Source organism: Leptonychotes weddellii, chromosome 6, assembly GCF_054177405.1.
Source record: "Leptonychotes weddellii isolate Sample4059 chromosome 6, ASM5417740v2, whole genome shotgun sequence".
Classification (NCBI taxonomy): Eukaryota; Metazoa; Chordata; class Mammalia; order Carnivora; family Phocidae; genus Leptonychotes; species Leptonychotes weddellii.
The window spans coordinates 78,544,066-78,559,562 of NC_138374.1; the positions used below are offsets into that span (position 1 = coordinate 78,544,066).

At 55.0% G+C, this 15,497-nt stretch overlaps 1 long non-coding RNA gene across 1 annotated transcript; it reads right to left on the reverse strand.

Moving 5' to 3' along the window:
- Nucleotides 1-540: 540 nt before the first annotated feature.
- Nucleotides 541-13,168, reverse strand: LOC145722254 (uncharacterized). The gene is made up of 4 exons (XR_014146373.1): nt 13,072-13,168; nt 12,324-12,414; nt 6,765-9,313; nt 541-2,278 (listed from the first exon to the last, which is right to left on the reverse strand). It is a non-coding gene; the product is annotated as an uncharacterized LOC145722254 (long non-coding RNA).
- Between the last annotated feature and the right edge of the window lie 2,329 nt (nt 13,169-15,497).

A 15,497-nucleotide genomic window follows, 5' to 3' on the forward strand; every position in this document is an offset into this window, starting at 1 on the left:
AATTAACAACGAAGTAATCAGTTGCAAATTGCCAATAATTGCTGTCATTTCAAGGGTGCGTTTTCCCCCTCCTCTTCATTTTCTTCTCTCTGCTCTGTCTCTGGTTTTTTAAGTAAGCCCTGTGCCCAAAGTGGGGCTTGAGCTCAGGACCCCGAGACCAAGAGTCACACACTCCACCGACAGAGCCGGCCGGGAGCCCCTTGGTATCCCCAGTTTGGAACCCAGCCTTTGCCTGCCTCCTATTTATACAGCTCTGAATCTCACACCCAGCTCAGCATGGCATACAGCAAGTGCTCACTAACGACAGGTTGCCTGGTAAATACGCTCTGATGTCGTGGATAAGGGCTGACCCTGGGCTCAGGAAGCCAGAGTTCAGATATTGGCCGTGGCTTCTTGACTCTGTGACCACAGGAAAGTTACTTAACCTCTCTGGACTTCCGTTTCTTCCACTGTCTCTCATTAAGGTTGCCTGAGTATTAAACTAAAGTGCCCAGCACGTAGTCAATATTTAATCAATGTTAGCTATTTTCATGACTAATCTTTTTTTTTTTTTAAAGATCTTCTTTATTTATTCGAGAGAGAGAGCTCACAAGTATGGGGTGGGGGAGGAGCACAGAGGGAGATGGAGAGGCAGACTCCCCGCCGACCAGGGAGCCCGGTGCAGGACTCAATCCCAGGACCTCCGGATCATGACCTGAGCCGAAGGCAGACTCCTAACCGACTGAGCCCCCCAGGTGCCCCCATCACTGGGCTTAAGTGTATTCTACACTTTGAGTCAGGAGGGAACATGGCCGGTGCGTGGAGGGCCAGACTTCAAGGGCAGCCCAGAACATTGGCCCCAAACATTGTTCATTTATCTCTTCTGAGATCTCAGGGCCCTTTAAAATCTCAATTTATCCATTTTCACAGGAGTTCCTGGACCTAGGATGGAATCCGATGTGATTACCCTGGGAGGGCTCGTAACCTGCTCAAGGCTGCCCGCCAGGGTCACTCCCAGGCTGGAAATAGAAGTTGGCTCCATGGGCACCTCTTTGTCTCAGCAGCTTCCTCTCGGCAGAGACGGAGAGCCCCGGAGGGATGCAGCAAGTGCAGGGGTCAGTGAGCAGCCTTGATGGTGCTTTGTCCCCTCGGCCCCCCACGCGCAGGCTGGTGTCTCCTGCAGCCTCCCGTCCCTCTCCGAGCACTCAAAATAGTACTCCCTGACCCGCATTCACCGGACATGCTGGGCAGGCCGCCGGGGAGGGCGCGCAAGGCCGGAGCCACTCATTGCCCCCACTGCACTCACACCAGCTCCTGGGAAGGAACCCACAGTTCCCTTGCCGCTTCTGTAAGCAGGAAAAGTCCTCTGCCGCCAGCCCCTTGCTCAAGCAGGCATCTAGGGACCGAGCCGGCCACCGCCCCGGCCACCGCCCTGCGTTACTGCAAAAGCTCCCACCAGGAGAAAATCACATAACGAATCGCTGAGAAGACTCATCCTGTGTGTGTGTGTGTGTGTCTGTGTGTGTTCAGACCCCTCTCTGCTCTGCGTTTCTGCTTACAGAGCTCCTTGCTTTTACAATGATCACAGCTAATCATTTATGGAGTAGCACGCGGCATCCAGCCCCGGGGACCAGCCGGGCTGCTGGGGGGTTGCTGCCCAAGGCACTCGGACAGAATGGGCAAGGAAGGAATAAGGTGACAGGGAAGGGACAGGACCTACGCTGGGGTCCCCTCCTCACCGAGGAGCGGTCCGAGCCAAGGTGGTGGCAGGAGACAATGGGAGAGCCCGGGCTGCCTGACTCCTCGTGGGTAGAGATGCAGAAGCAGGTGGGAAGCAGATCAGGGAGGACAAAAGGATCAACAGTGAATTCCTGAGCAGTCAGGAGACTCCTGTTCTCACAACACAGGTCTGGAGCCGAGCGTCTGATAACCCAGCCGTCCTCCTCCTCCTCGGGGCGAGAGGCTGGGGCTGGCTCCTGAGCATCCGCGCATTGTCTCGGCGCCATGGGTCAGCCGCTGCCTCCGTAGAAACTTCTGGGCCACAGTTTCTGCTCTCAGGGCTTGTGTCTGCTCTTCATTGCTCTTCATGCAGAGAACACCACGCTCCATGTTCCTTTGGTCTCTGCCCTCTACTAGTTCGCAAAATGTGGCAGGACACACAGTGCTGCTTCTGGGAGGGAACGTGCTGGAACTCTCCTCTCAACGTCTGCCTGCCTCCGGCGCCTGGTTGCCTCTGTGAGTAGGGCGTGACTCCATCTCGAGGCCGTGGGTTCAAGCCCCACATTGGGCGTTGAGCCTACTTAAAAAATGAACAGACAAGAAATCAAAATGTGCCTGCCTAGTGTTCCAAAATCTCATTTTTACCACTGGTAGTTAATATTCATATCAAATAACAAGAGCTATTTACTTGCATTTTATATGTATTTTTTTAAGATTTATTTATTTTAGGGGCACCTGGGTGGCTCAGTTGGTTGAGCAACTGCCTTCAGCTCAGGTCATGATCCCGGAGTCCTGGGATTGAGTCTCACATCGGGCTCCCTGCTCGGCAGGGAATCTGCTTCTCCCTCTGACCCTTCCCCCTCTTGTGCTCTCGCTCTCTCTCCCAAATAAATAAATAAAATAAAATATTTAAAAAAAAGATTTATTTATTTTAGGGACGCCTGGGTGGCTCAGTCAGTTGAGCATCTGTCTTCAGCTCAGGTCATGATCGAGCCCCGCATCGGGATCCCTGCTCCGCGGGAAGCCTGCTTCTCCCTCTCCCACTCCCCCTGCTCGTGTTCCCTCTCTCACTGTCTCTCTCTCTGTGAAAGAAAGAAAGAAAGAAAGAAAGAAAGAAAGAAAGAAAGAAAGAAAGAAAGAAAGAAAGAAAGAAAGAAAGAAAGAAAGAAAGAAAGAAAGAAAAGAAAGAAAGAAAGAAAGAAAGAGAAAGAAAGAAAGAAAGAAAGAAAGAAAGAAAGAAAGAAAGAAAGAAAGAAAAGAAAAGAAGGAAGGATACCACTTTCTTTGAGCATCCATTCAGGTTTCATCATGAGATTGCAGCCCGTCAGTCCCATCCTCAGGCTCCACTCCTGATTCTAGTTCTCCTGCTCTTTCCTCCCCATCGGCAGCGACTTCCTCTCCTGAAGTTTTGAACCGTCAGTTTGTAAAAAACACAGTATCCGTGAAGCACAATGCAACTAGGTATGCCTGATAATAAACGCCCAGTACCTACTACTCAGATATTCAAATGTCACTCTTTCCACGTATTTGTTTCCGATTCTTTTAAAAACATTTTTCCATCAAGAAAGAACAAACATTACAGATAAGACTGAGGTCATTCCCATTTCCTTCTCTCCTTCCCTGGAGATGAGCTCTATCGTCCTATTGCTCTGTGGCCCTTCTAATTATTTTTTGTACTCTTATGACATATATAGAGAGAGAAACCCAAACATATTATGTAGGGATTTTAAATTGTTTAAATACACGGTAAAATAACATACATACCCCTTTGCAATTTTTTTTTATTTCATTCAATATTCATCTTACGTTTTGGAAATTCATCCATAATTATACGTAATATATTAATATGTATTGTATTTATTTTAACTTCTATATAGTATGTCCTTATATGAATATGTCATTAATTATTTCTCCATTTTGGGGGGTTTCAGCAATTATAAACAATGCAGTAATAGGCATCTACTGTGTGATCCAAATCTATGTTGTGCACCAGCGCAAGACTTTTTTATTTATTTTTAGTAATCTCTACACCCAACGTGGAGCTTGAACTCACAACCCCAAGACCAAGAGCTGCACATTCTTACAATTGAGCCAGCCAGGCGCCCCTGCCCAAGACTTTTTGAGGGATGTACGCTCAGAAGTAGACTCCTGGGTTGTAGGAGATACATGCTTCTAACAGATATTGCCAAGTTGCTTTCTGAGAATATGTTTTAAACTCTACATCTCCCCCAATACTTGACATTCCCAGACTTTCAAATCCTTGCCAATATTATGGGCATAACTGTCTTATTCTCTACTTTGCATTTTCCTGATCACCTGGGAGGGTGGACATTGGCCATTCAAATTTCTCCTTCTGGGAATGAAATTGGTTTATCTAGGGCGCCTGGGTGGCTCAGTTGGTTAAGCAACTGCCTTCGGCTCAGGTCATGATCCTGGAGTCCCGGGATCGAGTCCCGCATTGGGCTCCCTGCTCAGCAGGGAGTCTGCTTCTCCCTCTGACCCTCCTCCCTCTCATGCTCTCTGTCTCTCATTCTCTCTCTCTAAAATAAATAAATAAAATCTTTAAAAAAAAAAAAAAAAAGAATCTAAAAAAAAAAAGAAATTGGTTTATCTATTTATTTTAAAATTTTATTTATTTGTTTACTTTTTTTGAGAGAGAGGTGGAGGGAGGCACAGAGGGAGAGAGAGAATGTTAAGCAGGCTCCACGCTCAGCACAGAGCCCCAGGCGGGGCTTGATCTCACGACCCTGAGACCAGGACCCGAGCCAAAATCAAGAGTCAGATGTTTAACCAACTGAGCCACCCAGGGGCCCCTGAAATTGCTTTTTTAAATCTATGCCTTTTTTTCCTGTGTGGTTGGTAGGGTTTTTGTTTTTGTTTTTTTCTTTTTTAACTGATTTGCGGGAGTTGTTTATACGTTTTGGGTAGAAATCCCTTGTCAGTTACATGTGTTCTAAATATCTTCTCCCTTCTGTGGCTTGTCTTTTAACACTATTCACGGTGTCTTTAATTTTTCTTCTAATTATGAAAATGTTCGATCAACCACACAAGTTGAGAAAACAGTAAAATGAAACCATATCATCCATTACCCAGACTCAAATGTTAAAAGGTTTTGTCTCATGTGCTTTACCTCTTTTTTCTTTCTTATGTTTCTACTAACATATTTTACCTATTATTTTATTTTTAAGTCATCTCTACACCCAACGTGGGGCTCAAACTCACGACCCCGCGGTCAGGAGTCACCCGCGCCTCTGACTGGACCAGCCGGGCGCCCGCCGCTAATCACAGACAGTAGGTCATGTCCCTCCCACATACCTCAGTAACACTGGTAGAGCGGTGGACACTTCGTAGTTACCACACCATGATGGCACCTATCAAAATTCACACTTACTCCTCATATCACCTACTACGTAGTGACCGGGGATACATGGAGGTTTCTCACTGGGCTTTAATTTTTCTGCTGCCAGACACAGATGTCCCACTGCCTGGCCTGGGGTGACGAGAGCTGTCCTTCTAGGTGAGGACGACCCGGGGTGATTCCACCTCCGACCCAACAGGTGCTCTTTTCCAGGAACCAGCAGCCTTTCTACACCTGGAGGGACACACGAGCCACCTGCGGCCACTTGAGCTGCTATTCTCCTGACACTTCTGTTAGAAAGTAGCCTTCGGGGCGCCTGGGTGGCTCCATCGGTGAGCGTCTGCCTTCGGCTCAGGTCACGACCCCAGGGTCCTGGGATCGAGCCCCACATCGGGCTCCCTGCTCCACGGGGGGCCGGCTTCTCCCTCTCCTACTCCCCCTGCTTGTGTTCCCTCTCTCACTGTGTCTCTCTCTGTCAAATAAATAAATTTTTTAAAAAGTCTCTTAAAAAAAAAGAAACAGATGTTTACTGGAGGGGAAAAAGGCTTGAATACAAATACTAGGATAGGGCTTCTCAAATGTGTGTGTTGTGTAATTCCCTTGACTCGGAGCAAGTGTGTGGCATTCTCCCTATACTGCTTAACACGGGAAAAGACCCCAAATCACTGGAGCAGCTTTGGATAAGACACCAGTGAGGTAATGTCTGGTTTTTGTTAAATACCCCAAATAAATTACTCACTCTTGCTAGATAAAAGGTAAAGACACTGTCGTGTTCTAAACACAAATCCTGCGGAAAACAACCCCCCCCCCGCCCCGTCCTGCACTGGGGAGCCTCGGGGCTGTCCCAAGACCACAGGTGAACCCTCCTGACAGCAAAACCAGTCGGCTCTGGGACCTTTGCCAGCTCCTTTTCCCTGGGACCCAGGCCACCAGGGAGAAGGGGGATGCTCGTTTCCTACGTGGTCTCCTCTCAAGAGTGCAGGGCAAGTGCTCTAGCCTCCAGGGGCCAGAGTCGGACCCCAAAGCCTGCAGACAGCAACTCTTGCCCTCGGGGCCTTCAATCCTGTGCCTGGGAGCAATTCCTTCCATTTAAAAAGCACTTTGTGCAGTTGTTTTTTAAGATTTTATTTCTTTATTTGACACAGAGAGAGCAAGCACAAGCAGGGGGAGCCGCAGAGGGAGAAGCAGGCTCCCTGCTGAGCCAGGCGCCCGATGCGGGGCTCGATCCCAGGACCCCGGGATCATGACCTGAGCTGAAGGCAGACGCCCAAGTGACGGAGCCACCCAGGTGTCCCAAGCATTTTGCAGTTCACAAAGAATTTCCACGTGCATTGTTTCAACTCACAAGAACTTTGCAAGAGGAGCAGAGAATAGTGAGGTTCAGATCAGTTCAAGGACCAGGAAGGGCCTCCAAATGGGGAGTGTGGACCCCAAGGCCACAGCTGTTTCCCTGCACCCACTGAGGGGGTTTAGAGGCCTGGGAGAGGCTGACAAGAGGGCAGGGACTCACTTTCTGGCCCCAGGGGTGGGTCCAGGCCCAGACTAGCCCCGCCGACCTGCCAGGGGACCCTCTGTCCTGTCCACAGCTGCCCAGGGCTGGGCTGGTGAGTGCTTCTGTTCTGCAGGGAGACTAACCAAGAGCCAGGGCAACGGATCACCTTCCCCAGGGTCCTCACTTGCCGCCAAGTCCACCCACGCGCTCTCTTACCCTCTGCGGTGGGGTCCTTGAAATGTCATTTCACAACGTCCTGCCCGACCTCGGGGTGGCGGATGGTAATCCCGTTAGCATCGGCCCGGCTCCCAAACAGGGTCTGCGGCAGACTTACTCCTCCCGCACACTGTTGCCAGGACGGCTGGCCTGGAATCTCGGTGGCAAGCCTCAGATGGTGCCCAGAAGCTTCTCCGGGATGTGCGAGGGCAGCCCGCGAGGGTGAGCAAGCAACCAGCTGACGCTTGGGCCACCCCGTCCTGTGTGAACCCTCCTCCCCCACCCCCCTACAAGCCGGCTGTGTGCAGGGGGACCTGCACTGAGGGGCTGGGCTGGAGGGTGCTCTGGGGACTGTTCGCTCAACCCCTCGGAGCACCTCGTTCCTGCGTCCCCTCCCCTAAGAGCCTCAGCGAGGCTTTCCGTGCTCCTTGGGGCTCCCAGGCCCTCCTCTGAGGACATCACCAGCCTCCCATGGGGGCAAGAGGCTTTAGTAATCTGGACCTAAATAGCGTGGAAATGCGGTGAATCCTCAAGGGGCAGAGCAGCACCCCAGGGGTACCTGCGAGCCTGAAGCCAGACCAGAGTGCCTGCCTCCGTCACCCCCATTCCGCTGGCCGCGGCCAGGGGCGCGGGGCAGGGCAGAGAGTCACAGTCACCCAGGGGTTGCACTGCGCAGGTGACAAGGTGATTGTTTTTTTAAAGATTTCATGTATTTATTTGACAGAGAGAGACACAGCGAGAGAGGAACACAAGCAGGGGGAGTGGGAGAGGAAGAAGCAGGCTTCCCGCCGAGCAGGGAGCCCGATGGCAGGGCTCGATCCCAGGACCCTGAGATCATGACCTGAGCCGAGGGCAGACGCCCAACCGACTGAGCCACCCAGGCGCCCCAAGGTGATTATTTTAATAGAAACACTTTTTACATATGTTCTTTCTCAATCCTTAGACTACAACTGTGCCTGGAACACAGTAGATGCAAGTGTTGCTTTCTCCGGATGAGGCTGGAAGGGAAAGTCTGATCCCCACTTGACAAAGGAAGCAGTCAAGGCCTAACTGTTCAAGGTTAAATATGCACAGGAGGGGACCCCAGCCTCAGACGCAGTGCTCCTGGCCGCGCATGTCCAGCCCCAGGACCCCAGGACGCCTCTCGAGCCCTTCATCCCATCCGTCCTCCTAAACCTCTCAACTGGGCACTGCCTCACTGCCCCTGGCCCGGTTCTGGGCAATTCGGATCAGTTCGCCAGCCCAGTCCTCACAAAGTACGGAGGAAGGTAGCCTGTTCTCATTCTGTGCAGGAGGAATCGGATGCCTGTGGGGGCCGAGTGATTTCCCCAAAGGGCACAGGGGCCGTCCGGCTCCCAGGTCCGTTGGGTGGGCGCTGTGGTCCTGAATGCCCCCCCACCTCAGACACCAGTCAGGGGTTCCCTCGAAGGTCCTGCGTCCAGCACCCAGTATGTGCTCACCAACTCTCTACTGAGGAAGCACCAGACAGCTGGGAAGGGGGGAGGCCACAGAAGGCTGTCCGCTGAGCCGACACTTTCCAGGTCTACCTGGGCAGGAGCTCCTTCCTCTGCTTTTCCCAAGACCCTAAACAGCCGCAAAACAGTCCATCCTCTGGGGCACCTGGGTGGCGCAGTCGGATTAAACGTCTGACTCTTGGTTTCAGCTCAGGTCGTGATCTTGGGGTCGTGAGATCGAGCCCCACACTGGGCTCCACGCTGAGCGCGGAGTCTGCTTGGGATTCTCCCTCCCTCTCCTTCTGCCCCTCCTGCTCGTGCTCTCGCTCTCCAAAATAAACAAATCTTAAAAAAAACCCAAAACGGTCCCTCCTCTGATGGAGTCTGAGTGACCAGCCCCTCTAAAGGCAGTACCAGCTGCTGGAGCCCCAGCCCGAGGTCCAACTTCAGTCCCCGGGACCACACACTTCTGTGTCTGGGCCTAGAGTCAATGGGCTCCCCGCAAAAGCTGGAAATGTGACTCGCAGCTTCTATGCTGACGGGCCGAGGTGGACTCAAGTGCTGAGGACTTCCCAGAACGTCCTGGTGAATCAGAGGCTCAGGTTGGGACAAATCCAGAACATGTGCCCACAAAGGGCCGCAAGGTGCACATGGAGACCTCATCTGAGCCATCTGGTCTGGAGGGACGGGGGCCTGGAAACCGCCCAGAGAGCAAACTTCTCTGGGGGAAATGATGAGTCAGCTCGGCCCAGAAACTAAAGCCTTCCCTGAAGGCCTCTGCCACAGACCCCGCCAAAGCTCTTCTTGGAGGAGCGAGAGGGGGGTAAGTCCAGCTACAGAGGACCCTGGGATCCGGAGCGCGAAGCCGTCTGGTCCCAGGCTCGGCCAGGACATGGGTGGGCACAGACCTGCAGGGCGGGGAAAGCGACGTGGCTGTGCTGGGGGGCAGCGTGGGGTGCGGGCGAGCAGGTCCCAGCCAGCCAGACGCACCAGGCAAGATGGGACAGGATGGCAGGCCGACAGGGACGACTCAGCCTTGGTCCTGGAGAACAACTTCCTTCTGTGTGTTTCCCTCCCGGCCACAGTCACTGCTGCCTGCAAGAAAGCACAAAGCCAACCAATTACCAGGTCTAATTATCTGCCTTCAGCCTCCTGCTGGCATCGGCCACCGAGGCTCTTGCCAAAACGCCGCTTCCCCAACACCCTGATCCAAAAGGCCCCACGTCGGCAAGAGAAGGCTCTGCCGGCCCAGACCAGCTGTAAGGTTTCCTCACCACCGGGACAGGCCACAGGGGTTCAGCTCTCTGCCTGGAGCCCCTGGGCCTCGGCGTCGGCCCCCGGAGAGGTGATGGCGCCGGCCCCCTGGGACTGCGGCAGAAAATGACAGAGCAGCAATGATGGTCAGGGAGGGGAGGCAGCTTCCACAGGCCTGATTGTGCTCGCAGCAGTCAGGGCTTGCCCAGGGCTGCACCTGGGCCTCGGGGCCCAGCACGGCTGGGAGATGGGCCGGCGCGCTCCAGGAGATGCGGGGAAGCTCTGCGGGCGCCGTACCGTGGCCTGGCCACATTTCCTTGCCCTTCCAAAGCAGCCGTCCCACCTCTGCCCGTGGGGGGCCTGAGACCTGTCAGTCTCTTCCTGTCCCGCACTGAGGCGCCCTCCGACTGGCACGACCATGGGCCAGCCTCCAACCCCAGCGGCCTTGAGGACCACGTGGAGGCTTTCGAAAGCAGGGAGTCGAGGGGAAGGTGGCTGGCCCCTCAGCCCCCAACCCTGCAGCCCAGGGGCCCGGGACCAGGTGCACGTCACTGGGCAGTTCTGAAACTAGAGAAGAAGCGGGAGTGACTTGGGGCTGCGGCATGGAGAGCGGGGTGCAGAAGGTGCAGAGGGTTCTAGGGACCCGTTGGGTCTGTGCAGACGCCATTCCGGCCCTGCGCCAAGGGACGGAGGGACTGCCGGCAGCCTGGGGGCCATCAAACCCCAATGGAAGGAGGGAGGTGCCGGTGACTCGGCCCCAGAAGAAAGGAGGTCTAGAAGCCCAGACGGACAAGTTTCTCAGCCCTGACCCCACGCGTGCGACAGCTCATCCATCTTGGCACACATGCCTGAGAGGTCTCTGGGGATACAGAAATCCCCCCCCTGGCCAGTGATTAAAAAAGAATGTCTTCCTACGAACTGTGGTGGGGGTAATTTCTCCATGTGTCATCATGCTGGTCATCAGTAAGTACCAACCCATTGTGCAGGACAGTCCGAGGTATTTGGTTACGAAGGTCAGCGCCTGCTCCCCACCCCCAGCCCTACGTCCTGAAGATGGACCATAAAGGCCAGCAAAGCTTAGCAGGAGCCTGAGCGGCTAGACACCCCCACCTTGCACCTGGTCACATGCAAGGGGACACACAACACCCACCTTTGCACACTTTATTCCTTGCCTCTTTGGCGGGGACTGGAAGGCTGGGTGAGGTGGGAAGGGGGAGAGCGTCTTAGGAGGAGCCGAGCGTGCCTGCCGGAGTGAGAGCAGGGCGCTGTGGGGTGAGGCTCCCGGGTCTGCATGGGGAAGGGGCCAGGGCAGTCTCCACTTCCCCTGGGCCTGGGCTGAGCTTCTCGCACTGTCCCTCTGGAGCTCTGGCCTCGGCGAGGGTCCCTTTCTGCCCCCTTGCTGCGGTGAAGGCTGGGGTTATCAGCACCCTGCTCCCCGCGGCCCCACACGAAGCTCCTCCAGCAAAGACACTGTCAAGACAGGGTGGGGTAGGACGGAAGCACGCTACCCTCCACGGCCACTGCCCCCTTCAGCACTCTCTCCCGGGCGGCCACGCCGGGCCACTCTACTACCAAGCTCACCAAACTCCAGGTACCCCAACCTCCCCCGGGGAAAGGGTTGCACCTGCTCCCCGAAAGCTTGTCTCTGTGCCTTTGCTCACACCCTCTGCCTCCAAAAGCCTGACCCTTCCGTCTATCATCATCGAACTCCAGCGCCCCTGTGCAGCTTTTCCTGCTTCCCACCCCAGTGCGCCTTGTCCGCTCAGCACAACTGTGTGACCTGATGGTACATGCCACTCATTACAGCGAGCCCTGGCCCACACGCCGACGTTTCCGTGCTGGGGCCACCCCCCTGCCCCACAAAACCCACGTGAGTACGAGGTAGGCGCCAGGAGTGTGGACTGACCAGACTGAACGACTGAGCACAGAACCGCAGCTGGGACTGGTCAGGAGTCCGCAGTCACTGCCTCCCGGCCACCCAGAGGGTTTCCGAAGCCCAGCCCGCAGCCGAGTGGAGATGTCCTCTGATTTATTAATTAATGTAAACACAGTTCACCCAAATGCTCCAGGGCACGGTTAGGAAAAAGTCTGGCACATTTAAAAAACGATAAAAATAACATTTACCAGCCTAGAAATACCTCCCCGGCCTTTCTTCCCAGCGCCGTTACCCCAGCCTCCCAGGCCCTCCACCCCCCCACCGGGTTGTCCCGTTGACCCGCCGCACTTCTTCGGTGACTAACAGAACTCCTGCCGGCTCGCTAACCGGGTTACTGCGGAGGCTCTCTGGCCGGCCCAACCCTCCACGCGGGTTGCTTTCCCACTACCTGCGTCTCATCTGTTCCAGCTCCCTGATTTGCAACAACAACCTCCATTGTCCCCCACATCTGCGACTCCGGGTTTCAAGTGAATCTCCCTGAGGCAGGGAACAGAAGATGCTGCTATTTTGGTTTGTCTCACGGACAATGGGGCCATTCTCCGGGGCTGCAGGCAATGCAGGGGAACCTGAGCCCTGATGGGACCCGCCAGGTGGGAAGCACACAGGAGTAAAATTCTGACCTTTTCTTCCCAGCTACTTGGGTGTACTCATGCCAATCAATTTCAGATGCAACTGACAAGCCGGGAGCCTGGGGATCTTGAGGACCCCGGCCTCTGGCCTCGGTCTCTAGAACAGCCAGCAGAGGGCTGGGGCAGGTCTGACCTGGCCTGACCCAGCGTCCCCCAGAGAGGGCAACGTTGAGGGTGTTCTTCCCACCCCCAAGGCTCAGTCATTGCCTCTCAACACCCCCCCCCGTGTTGTTTCTGAGATGTTTTCATTCTGCTTAAATCGGTTTCATCTGAAAGAGATCATTACCTGCCGAGGGGCACCTGGCCAGCTCAGTCAGAAGAGCGAGCTACTCTGGATCTCAGGGTAGCGAGTTCGAGCCCCACACTGGGCGTGGAGCCTACTTAAAAAAAGAGAGAAAGAGATCATTACCTGCCCAATGGACGGCAATGTCAGCATTCTTGGAGTGGGATGCAACTGGGACAGCCTGAGACAGGCTCCAGGAGCTCTGAGACGCACCTGGGGGTGCCTTACCCGCGGGGGTGGCGTGCCGGTTCTCACACCTGCCGTGGTCTCTGCGCCCCTCCCCCCCTTCAGCCAGGCTCCTGGAAGGAGCTTTGTCTCTTAGAGAACTTCTCTACCTTTGCCCCTCCCAGCCTCCAGGTAATCCTACTGTCCCCAGGCAGTTCCCAGGGCTTGGGACCCCAGGCTCGGGGAGTGCTGAATGTGGGCCCCCGGGGCAGCCCTGGGCTACTCCCCCTGACACACGGGGACACAAGCTTAAGGCATTTTATACAGTCACACCTTCTATCATTGGGTCTGGACCTCTGACCGGCCGGCCGCCACACCCCAGGGAGGAGAGGGGACACTTAGATCTGCCTGGCTCCCCAGTGCGCCTCAGGTCGCAGCTGCAAGTGCTCCAGAAAGGCTCCTTCCGTGTTGCCTTCAGCTCTGATTATTTGTCACCTCGCCTTACCCGTCCCCTCTGCTCTCGTTAGCGTGCAAGCCTCTGCACTCAGCTCTGTGCTTGCCGCGGCACGGGACAGGGGCTCAGTACCTCCTTAACCAATTCCACTGGGTGGGAAGTTCCTGGCGAACACTTAGGCGCCCGGGCTGTCTCCCGAAAGGAAGTGTTGACTGAGCAACACGTAACCAAAGGCACCCGAAGCGACGATGCTGGGAGTCAGGCTGGCTCCCCGGGTCCCCTTCCTGCAGGGACGGCTCCCCGCGACTGTCGGCACACCACTGCCCCCCACTGGACACGGGGCGATGCAGCCGCCTTCACAGCTCCTTCCTGCCCCGTTCCGGACACAGCTCCCAGCCCAACCGGTTTCTCGGCGGGCTCCTCTCCCCACGATCACTGTCTCCGCCTGACTGCTTTGCTGTGACTCTGTGTCACCCAGGAAGGTACGCAGAACAGCGGATGCTTGGAGTCCCGGCACGTCGCGAGTCCCGTGAACACTGCCTGAAAACCAAGGCGACCCAGAGTCGCTGGCAAGCCGGCCGTACTGCGGACTGTTACTGTGATGATGAACCCTCTCCTTTGGGGAAAGATCAAGGGCAGGGAAAGCACACAGGTACCACCAGGTCCTGGGGGTCAGACTGCTCCCTCCTTCCGGGACACTCTTCCTCTCTTCTATTACAGGGATTCGTGAATTTGCCTGATTATTTCCGCCCTGACCCCACTAGCTTGTAAGTACTTTGTCCAGCCCAATGACTGCCTGTAATGCCCAGGGACTCAATTCCTGGCAACAGGATAGGAGTGGCTTAATTTGCCAACAGCAACGGTAAAATAAACGAAAAAGAAGGCATCACGCATATCGCTTATACGTTGCATCGGTTTGCCGAGAAGTTAGGTTCATCTCTCCAAATGGAACTGGGGTTAGCCCAGGGCCTGGCAGGCATTTGGATACAGGAATCAGGCTCAGGGAGGAGGGCGGCCCTGAGCAGAAATCCGGGAGTGGCGCAGCATGGCCCCGGGGTTAACTACGGTGGGGGGTGAGCGCGAAGCCTGGTACCTCGGGACCGCTGCTGGAGGAACTGGGGGCCCTGGGGGCCAGCACAGAGCCCCATGGGGAGAAGGAGGGCAAGGGGCAATGAGGTCAGAAAAGCCAGGGGCCTGTGAAGTTTTCAGGACGATGGGTGGCCAGTGGCCTGGAGTGCAGCTGAGTAGGCAAGAAAGGCTTGAGAGTCGTCTGCGGGAAGGGTGACATGGAGGTTAGTGGGGACCAGCTCAGGCTGCAGGGTGGCCGGATCTCCGCTGCCAATGGGATCGATGGGGGATGGGGGGAGACCCCGAGGACAGGAGAGCAATCAAGGAGGTCACTGGCACAGGCCAAAGGACAAAGGCTTTTGGTTTCGACTGGGCACCCAGGCTTGGCTCCACCAACCCAGCTCTGCTATTGCTACCAGTTGCAATTTCTAAAAACCAAAATTAATCATACCACTTCCTGTTGTGATTAACACACCTGCTGGCTTGCCACTTGCTGGCCAATGAGAGCAAAGTCCTGTGCCAATCCGTGGGGTATAATTTATTCTCAGACATGGTTTCTTTCTCTCGCTCTCTCTTTTTTAAAAGACTTTATTTTTTAAGTTCTCTCTACACCCAGCCCCCAGAGCAAGAGTCGCAAGCTCAACCGGCTAAGCCGGCCAGGCGCCCCTCAGACCTGGAGTCTTCATCACCTAGAAAGGAGAGTTGCACAGATCCATAATCCCTTGCCCAGAATCCTTGCGGCCAGGTGTGTTTGGGAATTCACAGCTTGTTGGATTCCACAGAGGGAGGATGGCGCACCTGCCATATGCCACGTGAAGCCACTGGGCTCCACCCTGTCCTCAAACACGCCGAGTGGGACAAATAAAGGCTCCAAACCACCCTCCGAGAGGTCAGGTCAAGTTTGCTACCAATGGAGTTACTAAGATGCTTTTGTTTTTCTGAGCTTTTCCGATTTTCAGAATTGTGATAAGGGCTTGAGGCCCATCCTGTCGGGCTCGTTTTAACGCCCAAATAGAGGTACGTGTGAGTGTGAAAATGAAGCCAAGTGCAATTTATAAAGGCCGCTCCTGGGTAGCCTTTCTGAAGCCATTGCTCTACAGCTAGAAAAATAACCTGCTTCAGAGAATGCATCGAGCATAGCCGGGGACACCAGAAGTTTCCAGGGCAGGGCCCCTAACTTCTTGCTCATCCTGGTTTGTCTGTCTTCAGGGGCTGGAGCTGGGCCAAGCTCAGGGAATCCCTGCTCTCGAAGCTGTGGTCTCTAGGAGGCAGGGACGGGGTCGGCCTTGCACTTGCCCCGGTAGGCACCTGACATACGGGATGTTCCTCATTGTGACAGAGGGCAAGGGTGGCACTGTCTCAAGTCCTACTGTCTTCACCTTTGGGCAAAAACCCCTCCTCCCAGAGGGTCACTCGTCCCGACTCTGCCCTCTCGGCCCCTCACTGCTGTTCTCAGGGGCTCCTCCACCCCATTCTCAGTAACCGGGCCC